Source organism: Hermetia illucens, chromosome 2 (assembly GCF_905115235.1).
Source record: "Hermetia illucens chromosome 2, iHerIll2.2.curated.20191125, whole genome shotgun sequence".
Taxonomy (NCBI): Eukaryota; Metazoa; Arthropoda; class Insecta; order Diptera; family Stratiomyidae; genus Hermetia; species Hermetia illucens.
In genome coordinates this window covers 43373582-43387565 of record NC_051850.1, presented here as the reverse complement: position 1 = coordinate 43387565, position 13984 = coordinate 43373582, and the positions used below count along the sequence as shown (strand labels likewise).

General features: G+C 38.4%; 1 protein-coding gene across 1 annotated transcript in view; it reads right to left on the bottom strand.

Moving 5' to 3' along the window:
- The window catches only part of LOC119648902 (ATP-binding cassette sub-family G member 1), a 102334-nt gene that overhangs the window by 57062 nt on the left and 31288 nt on the right, over positions 1 to 13984 (bottom strand). The window contains exon 2 of the mRNA XM_038050806.1: positions 8245 to 8283. The gene's annotated coding sequence lies outside the window, so the exon portion shown is untranslated. The remainder of the gene's footprint in view (positions 1 to 8244; positions 8284 to 13984) is intronic.

Below are 13984 nucleotides of genomic sequence, written 5' to 3'. Positions count from 1 at the left end.
GAATGTCAGAACGTATATGACAATGAGGTGAGAGTTAAAACTGAAGCCATCCACAACACAGCCATCTACGCAGTACCTATAAAAGGATCAACAGAGATCCTGGAGATGAACCATCAACAAATGATCTTCACAATCACCTGAAGAATGTTATCATAAATACAACCAAAAACATACTTGGCCCCAGCCGCAAAAAGAGTCGGAACGACTGGTTTGACAATGAATGTAAATTAGCAACCGAACGGAAGAATGCTGCATACCGAATAATGTTGCATTCTCAAAGAACTTATCACGAACTCCGGCGAGCAGAGAAGCGACTTCACAGATGAAAAAAGGAAGCCTGGGAGAACCAATAGTTCTGTGAACTCGAAAAGTACAGGGAGCAACCGCATCAGGCGCGCAACAACAAGTCAGCAGGATGAAGCCTTATACACTTCGATGATCATCCTGCCGAGATAAAGAGGGAAATCTGATTTCCGACAGACTGGGCATATTGGAGCGATGGGTTGAGTACTTCGATGAACTACTGAACAACGAACACATCGATGAGTTGGAGGTCCCGCCCACTGAAGACGACAGACAAATAGTAGCACCACTAACTATACAAGAAACAGTTCGTGCTGTGCTTCTGTAAAAAATCATAAGTCACCAGGAGCCGATGGAATTACAGCCGAATTGGTTAAATATGGAGGCGACCAATTACACCAAGTGGTTCGTCGACTTGTGCTCAAGGTGTAAGACAGCGAATCAATGCCTGACGACTGGCAAAGAGGCATTACCTGTATCATAAATGAAAAGGAGGATATCACACAGTGCAGCAATTATAGAGGTACCACGTTGCTGAGTACCATCTATAAGATATTCTCCTCTACCTTGCTAGGTCGGATAGCCCCATACGCCCAGAACATCATTGGCCCATACCAAAGAAGATTCACTCCAGCCAAATCAGCGACAGATCAGATTTTCCCTCTGCGGCAAGCAATGGAGAAACTGTTGGAATATGGACATCAGTTGCACCATCTTTTCATCGAGTTTAAAGCCGCCTATGATAGCACAGCCAGGGTAAAACTGTACACGGCCATGAGAGAATTCGATATCCCGACGAAATTGATTAGACTGACTAGGCTGACCCTGACCAATGTGCGAGACCAGATAAAAGCAGCAGGATCACTTTCAAGATTATTCGTCATCAACAACGGTCTACGACTTTAAGTTCACCCAACTACTGGCATATGCTGACGATATCGACATCATCAGAAGGACGACCCAAGACGTATAAACTGCCTTCATCCAGATTGAATAGGCGTTTTTTTGGGGAGTAGGATAGGTGAATGCGTTTACGCACAGAGTGTTGGACTCTCGTAACAGCACGCTGTCGGACTACCAACTAAACACCTCCCTGTCATCAGAGAACTAGCCTGGAACCGTTTGATAAATAACTTCGGGCTAGCGCTCCCGGCTTTGCAAGCCGTCAAATCAGGGAATTCCTTTCACCAACGGGAGGGAAGGGGAGAAGGGGAGTTGTCAGTACAGGGAACCCCTTACCGTCCGATCCCTCCATCGGTCGAATTCAAGCTTATTCGCAATAAGAAGTGCCGCAACGTCGTCTGCGTAACCGACCAGGAGCGACTCTTCAGGGATATCGAATCTCAGCAGAAAATCATAAGAACCGTTCCAGGCAGTGCGAGATCTTGGGCTGCACATAAATGAAGGTAAGACCAAATATATGGTGGAAACGTCAACACCAAAAACCAATGACCCAACATCAAACCGCACTGGTCAAACAGGAAAAATAAAGATAGGAGACTACAACTTTGAGACCGTTCATTATTTCTCCTATCTAGCGTTTAAAATTACAACCGATAACAGCTGCGATGATGAAATCCGCACACGTTTGTTCGCAGCCAACAGAGTCTATTTCAGGTTACAAAACTGTTCCGCTCAAAGCGTCTCACCGTAGTGTCAAAGCTCTTAATATACAAGACAATGATCTTAGCAGTGCTCATGTATTCCTTGGCCGCGTTCGAGAGAAGAATCCTCTGAAGAATTTTTGGCCCCCTACATGAGGATGGATGATTCCGTAGTCCATATAACGACGAAATCTATCGGCGATACCATGACCGTCAGATTGTGGATAAAATCTGGCTCAAGGTTACGGTGGGCGGGTCACTTAATCCATATGAATGAGGATGATCCAGCCCGGAAAATCTATAAGGGCAATATCTATCGTAGAAAAAGAAGACGAGGCGGACCCTGCCTGAAATGAAGTGATGGCGTTTTTAGTAGTCCGGATAGCTCAGTGGTTAGAGCATTAGGCAATCGTACGACAGATGACGTCAACTCAAAAGATGTCTGTTGGAGTTAAATCAGAACACCTTCAGGCTAGGATATTTCAGCCCTCTAAGACGTTTTCAGCATTTCAGAGGAAACATATCCCACCTGATTTGAAGTATGATACGTAGCGCCATCCCACTCAAATTAAGTGTTGCTACCCATTTTTGCAATTTTATTGTTTCCTGTTCACTCCTTAGTTTAGTGTAGGACATCCACACAGCCAAACTGGGCTTTAGTTTCACTATTATTACACTTAACGCTGTGAGGTGATAAGCTCATAGCAGCGAGACAAACACAAAACGAACAAAGACACTCATGACGACTGTCATGTTGGGTATCAAATGAAAGGTCTCGATTAGTACTTCTCGATGCCAGTCTTAGGTATCGTTCTGGATTGTAAAGCTTATTTCTCTACAAATTCAGGAGGACTCGGTTCAAATTACACGATTCCTGGTGAAGGCATATGAAGAATCGAAGTACCAAAAGTACCAACCCACTTTTCGGAAGTACAAAGGAAGCAAATGAGCACATGTCGGCAGGAACTCTGGTGAAACTGATTTTACTGTTAGAATTGAAACCATAAACTTGTCGTCTTTTTCGGTTTGTTTGTTAGCTCTGCCCTCGTGGTTGACAATAATTATGTTTTGTTTATGTTTATTTTGGGTATTCTCCAATTTATTATAACCTTTACTATATTAGTTATAAAAATCTCTTATCTTTAAGGTTCACTGTGTACAAGGTTTCGACAGACGACTGCAGTCCAAGGGTGCGGCGAATAATGTTTAGTCGTCTCGGTTGTTACTCGAGCTAGTCCTCGTTGCTTCAAAAGACATTAAAAAGTATTTACCTATAGATACTCATCGGCAATTTGAAAGACATAAACATGCAAACCATATTGTTTGCATTTTAAAATAAAATCCAAATTCATGGCTATCAAGTTTCTAAACAACGGCAAAAACTATGAGAGGATTCCTTGAACTTTTCAAGTTAAAGGTTAACATCCTTGTGATTAATTCAATGTTATACACATGCACTTGATTGAAGTGTTATTATCGTACATCACCTTTCTTCATGCATTACCATTCATAACTGGTACCTACTACCTATCGACCGACCTGATTCGTTAGTATGTATGGAAAGAAAATATTCATTTAGAGAGTTTTCTACATAACAATTGTCATACGAGTACATCGTGTGAATCGGAAATTACTATTGTAATCGTGGTTAACAATTAATTTCTCCTTGGGTAGCTGTGGAAAGGCGAAATAATTATCATACATAGAACAGAAATAATTGGTACTAATGCGCTTATGGTTGGAGTAACTTGTGAATAGTTGATTTTTTTCTTTCCTATTAGTAACTGGTCCTCATTTTACGGATAATAAATCCACAATAATTGCATTCAAAATCATGACAACTCAATGAGTTTGATAAATATCTGTGTCAATCTAATAGCCGGTAAAATTAAATGCGCTGTGTAATACAAGTGTTTAGTTACATATGTGTACATGTTTCTAACTCATGCAGCAGACATGTTTTTAGGTATATGATCAATTTTCTGTAATTTTACATTAATTTTGTGTAATTATTTTAATAATTACAGTATAATTTTAATTTTTCTTGTGTTCGGAATGGTGGTAGCAGTAAGAATTAAAAGTTTTCTTTCTAATTTTAATGATATTCTAAAGGAATAATTATTTTATTGGATTGTTAAGTGGAATGAAAAAATGAATGATTGAGTAACATCTTGATGAGCTACGATTAAGTTATTGAAGTTTTTTATAATTGTAATTATGTAAACTTTGCTCTACTATAACAATGTCTACCATAATAGAAATTCCAATAAACTTCTCAACTCCATTGTGTTTATTATGAATTTTAGCACTGAAAAAGGTGAGGTTTATGGAGGCTACAAAAGAAGATCATAGCCTATTGTATGTAGTAACGTTAATTAAAATTCATTAATTTTATTATACAAATATCATAGTCCCTCCTATGATACGCTTTCATCAACACTAGAAATATAGTCTGCTGATAGCCGAGGTATGAACTCCATTTTGGAGAAAAGACTAGTAATATAGTAGTAGGTGGTGTTTCATAGGTTTCTATTCTCGTTTCTTCTCTGTTGAGTATAATCCATGATAGAATACACTTGTCCTTCAGACCATTATTATCGGATAATTTCCAAGTTACCCTAACGTCTTGCTAACCTGGAGGTAAGGAAACCGTCAAGAGTTAATTCAATTAATTCATTGAAAAAGTGGTATGTTTTTAAGATTTTTGTGGGTACAGATAGTGCCAACTTATTTAGTTAATTCCGTATAATAATAAAATAATCGAACAATATTCGCTGAATTTTCTATTGAAAAAATTTTTAAATTGAACGAGCGAAAATGAATTTCAAGGAGGCATTTCTAAGAGTAGTTCGGCCTAAAATTAATAGACAAAGAGTAGCTTTCTCTAAACTACAATTTTTCGTTTTTAATGTATATATGTATATATATATTTCGGAAGCGACATACCCCCTTCTTTAGTACAAATAGGTACAGGTAGCTAAAGCTACTCCTTGTCTATTAATCTCGGGAGGCACTTTGGGAAATAGTTGTTTTGGGGTGTACACGATATCTCGCGACAGAATCATCTGAAACACAAAAAGTAAAACTTCCTACCTTGCGTCCCTCTACGGCAGAAGTTCGTAATTGCGTGGGAATATAGATATTAATAGAACTTTTTAAGCAAAATATTTCCTAACCTTCAGAGAGCTGTTGGTCTTCGTCATTTCACATGGTCTCTAAACTCAATGGCGAATTTTCAACTTTATGACGACATTCTATCGCAAACTGCCTTATTTTTTCGAGCTTCTTCAATGCATATCGTTAAATCCCTGTATCTTCCGAAGGTTTCCGAAAGCGGCAATATACACAACAATTCGGTGCAACCCTTTGAGAGATTCATTCTGTGCTGCGAAATCCGTACTTTCGTTCGTTTATTTGGATGATGTTCTGATCGCTCGTCCTCTGCATCTGAGTATTCAGAACACCTTGTGTGTATTTTTCAACGTCTTTGCTCTCGGTCTAGTGCTTAACGTTGGGAAAAGCAACTTTTTGCAACAGCATCTTCGTTCTCTCGCCCACCTGATTACCTCTGAACGTATTCAACAGACCCAGTTAAAGTATTTCGTGCTTCCCGCTTCGGAAACGGTCAAGGATTTGAGAAGGCTCTTGGGCATATTAAACTTATACCGTCATTTCTTGCCCAAAGCTGCCCACCATCAATGGGTCCTTAAGGCTTACTTGTCAATGGGTCCTTAAGGCTTACTTGTGATCGAAACCAAAGATTCCCGCCTGATTGCATTGTGCAAGCCTTTAAGAGAGCAATAGCTGGTGGAAGCTAAACTTCTGGCATACTGTCAGTAAGATGCATCCCTAGCCATATTCGTCGATGCCTCAGATATCGCCGTAGGTATGGCACTTCACTAAAAGATGAACCAAATTTTGTCGTTGTGATTCTTTTCTAAGCAGGTGAACCCCACTCAACGGAGCTGCACCACCTACGACGTCAGTTATTAGCCGCGTTGCTCGCAATTAAATACTTCTGGTGTTCCCTTGAAAGTAGGCTGTTCACAGACCATAAGTAATGCACTTTTACTTTGAAACAGAAGCAACACAAAGCTTCTTCTCGCGAACTTCGACACCTGAACTTTGCTAACCAGGATATTCAACACATTTCTGGAAGGGATAATGTCGCAAATATCAAGATATCCGCCACCATCAATTTTCCGGCAAATGTAGATCCGCAGAAAGACTTCTTCCGAGCCTCACACCAAGTTTAAAAACACTTTTAGGGAGATTCGTATCTCCGGCTCAACAGCCAGTATATACTGCAAATCGCAGACAGGCCATATATTCCGGCTTATTTCCGTAAGAAGTATTTCATGCTGTTCACAATTTAGCGCATTCAAGCATCCGGACAACGAATTGTTAGTGACCGCGAAGCATTTCTGGTCGTCCATGAAGAAGGCATTCTTGAGTCAGAGAGTGAATCGCATGCCAGAAGCGTAAAGCTACATAGCATGCGAGGAAAGAGGTAGACGTGTTCCCTCTTTCTACGACACGATTAGGAAGCGTCAAGGATCTCAAGGAAGATAGCGAGAAAAGCAGAATCTATCAGATAACCCGCACCGATTGTGAAAAATCATATTGGTATAAACCTTGAATACGGGCACGTCTCAACTTCTCTCTACCCAATGATTATCATGTTACTATAGAATAAAACGACTACAATTAGAGGTCTTTTATAAGGTTTCCTTCAGGTGCCTTATAGCTACTATCAACAGTTCAATCAAATGTTATGTTATTAGGTTAAGCTCCATAGATTTAACCTTAGATTAAATTAGTTGCTAAGGTTTCTGTCGGGTTAAGTATCTTTTAAATTTTGATGACTACACTTAATAATAAAAATGTAATTTAAAATAAAAGTAATATTTGAGAAAAATATAAAAAGAAAACCATTTTACTTCTGTGTATATTGAGTGGTTTCTTCTTGTGGTTACGACCATTTAGGTACACATGCAAATCGTAAATATTGATCATTCGTAAATATCAACAATTATTATAGTAAACATTAATTTTTCTCGTAAATCTTTGGTAATTGTTCGTTATTATCAATGTTAATAATTGAGTAGTTGTTGCAAAAAAGTTCTGAATACTGAACTTTGTCTCAAAATATACTACATCCTATTGCAAGTATGTAAATAAACTAGAAAATAAAAATTTTATTTTTTGAAATGTTATGGATATACATAGTAATTTTCGGAAAAATGCTTGATTGCAACAACTGAACAAATATAAAGGAAAGGTTTCCGAAAATAAATAGGAATAGAAGAATTAAAAAAACAATAAATAAAAAGATAATAGAATAGATAAAGATAATAGAAAAATATGCAATGGAAAACTAGTACTTTTTTATAAGTTTGAGAGTAATATAAAACTAAATAAATTTTGAGTGCGTTCAAGTATTATATTAGCGATTAACTTTAGTTTCTAAATGGGGGTAATAGGTACATATCATTTTTTTTAACATTAGAAGAGGTTTAACAGATCTATTGGTAAATGTGTATGTGTAAACCATAGTGGATGCTTAGTTAGTTTTTTATTTAATTTAAAAATTTTGAAAGCTAAAAAGAAACACATATTACAATTTATTATTACTTTTATATTATAGTTTTTGTATTAAGCCAAGAATCTTTCCATAAAAAGAAGCAAGTCCAAAAACCAGAAATTCATATACAAATAATTACCTTAATATTTACATGATTGTCATACAGAACTCAACTGGCAGAACTTTTTTTAAATAAAAATCTTGTAATTCATTAGGTTTCCTTTTGCATAAATTACTGAGTGCTTACTTGAATAAATGATTTAAGTTGTTTGTTTCTGGTACTATTATAGGGTTATGAAGAATATTAAAAGCTGAATTGCTTGATAATGACATGAAAAAAGTCTTGTGCTTGGTAGAATTTTGTTATTATTTGTTGGATATATATATAACCTTGAAATGAACTTCTAGTTGTCCAGAACAACAATATTTAAAAACAAAAGTATAAGTGTACACATGTGACATGCACTTTAGTTGCAAGTTAATATTTACGCAAACCCCAAAAAAGTGAAGTGAAAAGTGCGAACATTTATTTTGTTTAGTGTATTTTTGTATTTCGAGGAATGACGCAATTTCAGGAGTTTAACTAACTTTGACATTGGCTTGAGCAATTCCTTTTGAAGGTGAAATTTAGGTATAACTATTTAACACTTTTTTTTTTTTTGAGAATGCTATCGTAACTTTATATTTTCTAATATATCTTTGTATCTTTGCATTATTTTATCTCTGTAAATCAACTTTAAGCGGAATACTCACCAATGGCTGCAAAATAGTTGGGGTAGATGAATGGTGTATCTAAAAAATAAAAGAAGAGCAAAATAAGTTGAAATTCGAAATCAAACACACCTAGAAGTTAGACTGTAGTAATACAAACTATTCAATAATTCACTTAAATTATAAGAAAATAAGGAAACAGGAATACGTAATTATCGCGGATGTTGGGGATGGCAAGGATAACTTATCGTCAATTAGGAGGGCAGAACTACCGCAAAAAATCTAAAAAATGACGAAAATTAATTGCGCAGGTCCGTCTAAGTGCAGCTCCCTTGAGGATTCCATTGGGAGACGCTTGCATACATCTGAGCAAGCAAGGTTCCATAGAACGCCGGAGAGGGGGAGGTCCTCTTAAATACTTCAGGCCGCCACATCATGGTGCGCTGGGATCCCACTAGATTCTGAAATAACAATTAGGGAAATTTGCGAAAAGTTTCTAAAAACCAGGGTGTTATTGGAATTACAGAAAGAAAAAGATAACAGCCCGTACGTTATTGTTTGAAAGGGTCTTGAAAAATAGTGCTAATTGCGTAAGTACAAATGAGAATGTCGTGCATACAAAGTTTCTCACATTAGAAAGTTGACATTAGAATAATTATTAGACGGAATCTCTAATCATCCCTAGGGGGTAGCAAAAGTCAAATGACGCGGAACCAACTACATACGATTGGCGAAATGTTCACTGAAATTCAAATGATACTTATCGGAATAACATAGGAAACCATGAATAACTTTTAATCCCACGTCATATCTCAACCAAAGATTTCCATAGGCCCCAGCTAAGACAAAAGAATAGATTCGCCTGCATGATAATGAGCCCAGTTTGCTCAGAATTTGTCGTGGGAAGAATATAAAGAGGAAGAAACATAAATTAGTAGGCTACTTTTCTACTGTAATCGGTTATTCTTAAATGAGAACATTTCTTGGAAAGTTCACTACAATATCATGTAAGTGAGTACAAGTTTTAGCTGCCACAGAAATATCGGTTTAAGCCTCAAAAGGGGTTTTCAAAAATTGTTAAAAAATAGATAATAGCCAACTATTGAGAATATGCACTCGGAAAAAGCATACCTAAAAAATAAAAGTGTCAAGGAGTAAATATAGCTGCAAATAAGAGTAAGAGTGTTAATCATGCAGTTTCAAACTGCAACAACAATGTGTTACATACTTTAAATTTATCGCATATCATAAACTAATTTATTGTAAACCATAAAAAAAATCTGCCCTCTGAGTTGGGGCTTAAGAATACATTCAAAGTCTCCTCTGCTTGCCGTAAGAGGCGACTAAAAGGGATACACATTTATGAGCTTGCAACCTGCACATTTTGAAACTTTATTCCTACCGAAACATCAACAACACCTCGGATAGGGACTGATCTCAGGGCAACAGCTTTTGGCAACCGATAACGTATAAGTTTTACATTCTCAAGGGTGGGATCTGACAACACCTTGCTCGGACATGTGGCGGACGACCACAATGATAATGGTGGGAGGTTCGTGAATTTATGCAAATTCCACTGCCTGCTATAAGGTCAGCTGGGTTTCAACTGATCGACGCCATACGAGCATTCAGTTTGACTACTCCGCAATCTGTGGTAGAAACGGCGGGTTGTCTGTTGGATATGCGTAACAAGAGGGGCGCTGACAACGGCCTCGAAAGGAATCACTATCTGATGGTTGCTCACGTTCCCTTGCGTATTGCGTCCATCACTTCTCAGAGGGTTGGAGGCCTGCGATCCTCTAAGTTCAATTTCGACCTCTTGTATGACCCAGCTGTCGTCCAACAGTGGGAGAACTATCTTGCTGATCGATCGGCAGATATACTGAGTAGCTCGTCAAAGAATGTCTATGAACATTGGGCGCCACCAAAAGTGCTCCTTTCTCGGATGCTACAGGGCGTCATAAAGGGGGTCTATGAACAGCAGGGGCTCTACTGACCGCTGATGGTGATGGCGGCTGTGGCAGGCTCGAACTCCGATACGGAACAAAATTCCGAGAAGTTCAGTGTAGTATCTGCCGGGACATCGCAATGATTTCAGGAATGTAAACCACATCAGGAAAAAGGTCACAAATCTTTCGATGGTTGGGTGAAGGACGTCTTGTTATTATCGGTGGTGTTCTTCATGCTGCCTTGTCCGGAGGACGTGGAGAAGTTCAATGGGTAATTACGTCTTTCCCCAAAAACCTCGACTACACTACTGACATCTGTTTGCTCTCACCGGCAACGAACCAAGGTTCTCAGTCAGATGGGTCAACGAACTCACCCCATCTGCATTAATGAGCAGAGCATCGGAGGCCACCGATCAATTTGTATATGGTGGAATTGAACTGGACGTTGCACGACGCATGAGCAGCGCTACATCTGTTTTCGCTGCCATGTTATCTCAACACCAAGATTAAGTTGATATTGTTTTGTACTTGTGCTCTTTCTGTGGAAAGTGAAATTCACTGTTACTCAAAAATCCCAAGCATCCGTCAATAATTGTCTGCGCGTGCCATTAGAGTGAGCTGGCATTATACTATCACAGGCCTGACACTCGTAAGCACTGTGATTGCAAGACGGAAGTGGTAGTGAATAGGTCACACTTTAAGTAGGGGCGGCAGTTACATTGCGAGCTATGGTATGCAGTGGAATTCACTCCCCCAAAATGGCGGACGAGTGGGTCGCACGATGCGCACTTGGCGTAGAACAGTAGAGGTGGAGTGCGTGTGTCTCGGGAAGTCGTGGGGGAACCTGAAGGGCATTTCAGGTAACCGCGAGCGATGGGGTATAGATAGGGTTGACACGACTTTATAAAAAAATTACTACTAATTAGAAGTGTGGAAGTAAGTAGAGTATTTAAATGAAAACTAATTGATATGGAAAATTCCATTGACGCAATCGGTTAGGTACTTGGATTTCCAGGGTTTCACTCTCTGGGATCTACATAATTGCATCGTTCTACTGCTTTGCGACCTAACTGATTAATTTAATTAATTCACACAAGTCTAGCTCCCTCCCTCCCTTGCTCCCTTGCTAGTAGATGTAAGGGCGGCCTTGCTCGTCAATTCTCTGCTATATATTTATATAATATACTGGTCCCGGGTCGAAGTAAAGAAGGTAAATTTGGGGTACTGCACCCAATGCCAGTATAAAAGAAAGATAAAAGATGTTGAATTCAGAGAGGAAGATCAAACAATTTTAGGTGAAATTCATCATCATCATCAACGGCGCAACAACCGGTATCCGGTCTAGGCCTGCCTCAATAAGGAACTCCAGCTATCCCCGTCTTGCGCCGAGGTCCACCAATTCGATATCCTAGAAAGCTGTCTGACGTCCTGATCTACGCCATAGTTCCATCTCAGGCAGGGTCTGCCTCGTCTTCTTTTTCTACTTTCTGATCAACCTCATCCTTACGGATTAATGGACTCATCTACCGTAACCTATTGAGTCGGATTTTATCCACAACCTGACGGTCATGGTGTCGCTCATAGATTTCGTCATTGTGTAGGCTACGGAATCGTCCATCCTCATGTAGGAGTCTACAGCTTTGAGACCGTTGATAATTTCTCCTATCAAGGGTCGAAAATCATAACCGATAACAGCTTCGGCGATGAAATCCGCATACCGCTCAAAACGTCTCAGCATAGTGTCAAAGCTCTTACTGTTCAAGACCTTGGCGAAGATCTTGCAAGTCCTTATGTACTTCTTAGCAAAAAAAAAAATCACAAACTCTTAGCCAGGCTCGAGAGAACGAGCCCTCCGAAAAAATGTTGGCCCCCTACAGGAGGATGGATTATTCCGAAGCCTACATAACGACGAAATATATGAGTAATACCATGTTCGTCTGATTGTGGATCCGGCTCAGTAAGTTGCGGTAGATGGGTCACTTAATCCATATGGATGAGGATGATTCAGCCTGCAAAATCTATATGGGCAATATTTATGGTTGAAAAAGAAAACTAAGCAGACCTTGCCTCACATGGAGTGATGGCATAAGTCAGAACGCCAGACAGCTTTTCGAAACTTATCAATATCTTGATTTCATTCCAACTTTTAATAGAGTAATCAAAGACAAAACGCTTGCCTAGAAGAGAGTAATTTAACCATTTTTCCCAATGATATAAGCCCTATTGGGTATAGTTTTCCTCTCCAACTCTTTCATGATTGACCATACCAACAATTAGTTCCCATAAGCAAAGCTCGTATTAAATACGGAGCATCAAATTCTGAGGGTCTCGTAATACCAATGTACGGTTCAAGTAATGCGTGACCCTTTCAAGCGTTAAAAGTAAAATTTTATTTCGTTTTTCTCATTTCACCTTGCAGGTGGCTGTTATTCAATTGTAATTAACAAAGAAGTGGTTACAGAAATTCGGATTGACTTTTGTTACGTTTTATTCAAGTAGTTAAATAGAGGATTACGCATGGTAATTGTTTAGCGCAGTTTTATGATAGACTATGATCTTTTTACTTTTATCGCTCATTGCATGAGTTGATGATGAGACTCTAATCCACTTGAGAGGCTTCTTTAAAGTGTTTTGAATAAAAACGTAATCCCCAAATTATGGTGCTTATTAAAATAGTGAATGCTTTCACTTTGCCCTTTGTAAGTTTGGGCATTTTTTTAGCATTTTATGGTTGATTTATTAATATTTTCTGTTCAGTACACGAAAAGATTTAAATTTCCACTCGTTTTATCTATTTGGTTATTTCAATTATATATCTCAATCTTCTGAAGGATTGCATTGGCTCCGCCGCCTCCAGAATTTTAAAACATCTAAAAGAACTAAAGTATCTAGAAAACAACGTCAATACAACTATGGTTTTTCTTCCGTGAATTTATTGGATGATAAATTATCAATAATTGATATGAATGTATCATTTCTCTGAATGGTGAACGCTGTAAAAGTTGAACTCGCGCTGTTAGGATATTGAGCTCGGGTTGTAACAATCCTCAAAGCTACCAGAAACACTAATAAATATTCTACTATTCATATTATATGTAAATGAGACTGTTGTACTAGATACACTTGTAGATATAACGTATTGCATGATTCAGAAGAAATACTGAACAGGTAGCGGAGACTCGGTCATTGCCGTAAACGAGTGCATATTGCCGGGCACCTTTAGCAAATGTTTAAAGTGCAATAAAATTGCATCAGTCATTCACGTTCATTGCAAATAATTTTCAGCTAATGTAAGTTGGTGTTAAATTGAGCAAATTCAATTATGTTGCAATATTTGTTCGAATGAATGTCTATGTTATTTGATGGAAAAGTTTAGAGGATCCTGTTATGGTTATTTATCTTATAAATGTGCCACTGCTGATACCAGTTTTCAGATTCGATGTGCTCATGAATGGCTGGTAAAGGGTAGCAAGTTTCTCAGTTAAATATATGTACATCGACAGTTATGCTATCAAATCTTATTTACTCTTTTACACCAGATAAGAGGATCTGTTTGGTGGGGCACTAAGAATGCATTTCCTGAAAATGAATTAATTACTATGATCAAATAAGCTTCGGATCTGATGGATAAAGTGGGCAAGGATGCTATCAGCAAGTGTGTTAGCACAACTTCTGAACGAAAGCTCGTCGGATGCATCATTGTGTTTTTTCATATTTTCCAGTTGTATAAGTTCGGACGATGCGACTTATTACCGCTTTATGGTGTCCACATTTTTGAATCCAACTTCTTTATCCTGCTCACATTGAAAAATATGACAATTTTAAAAAGAACT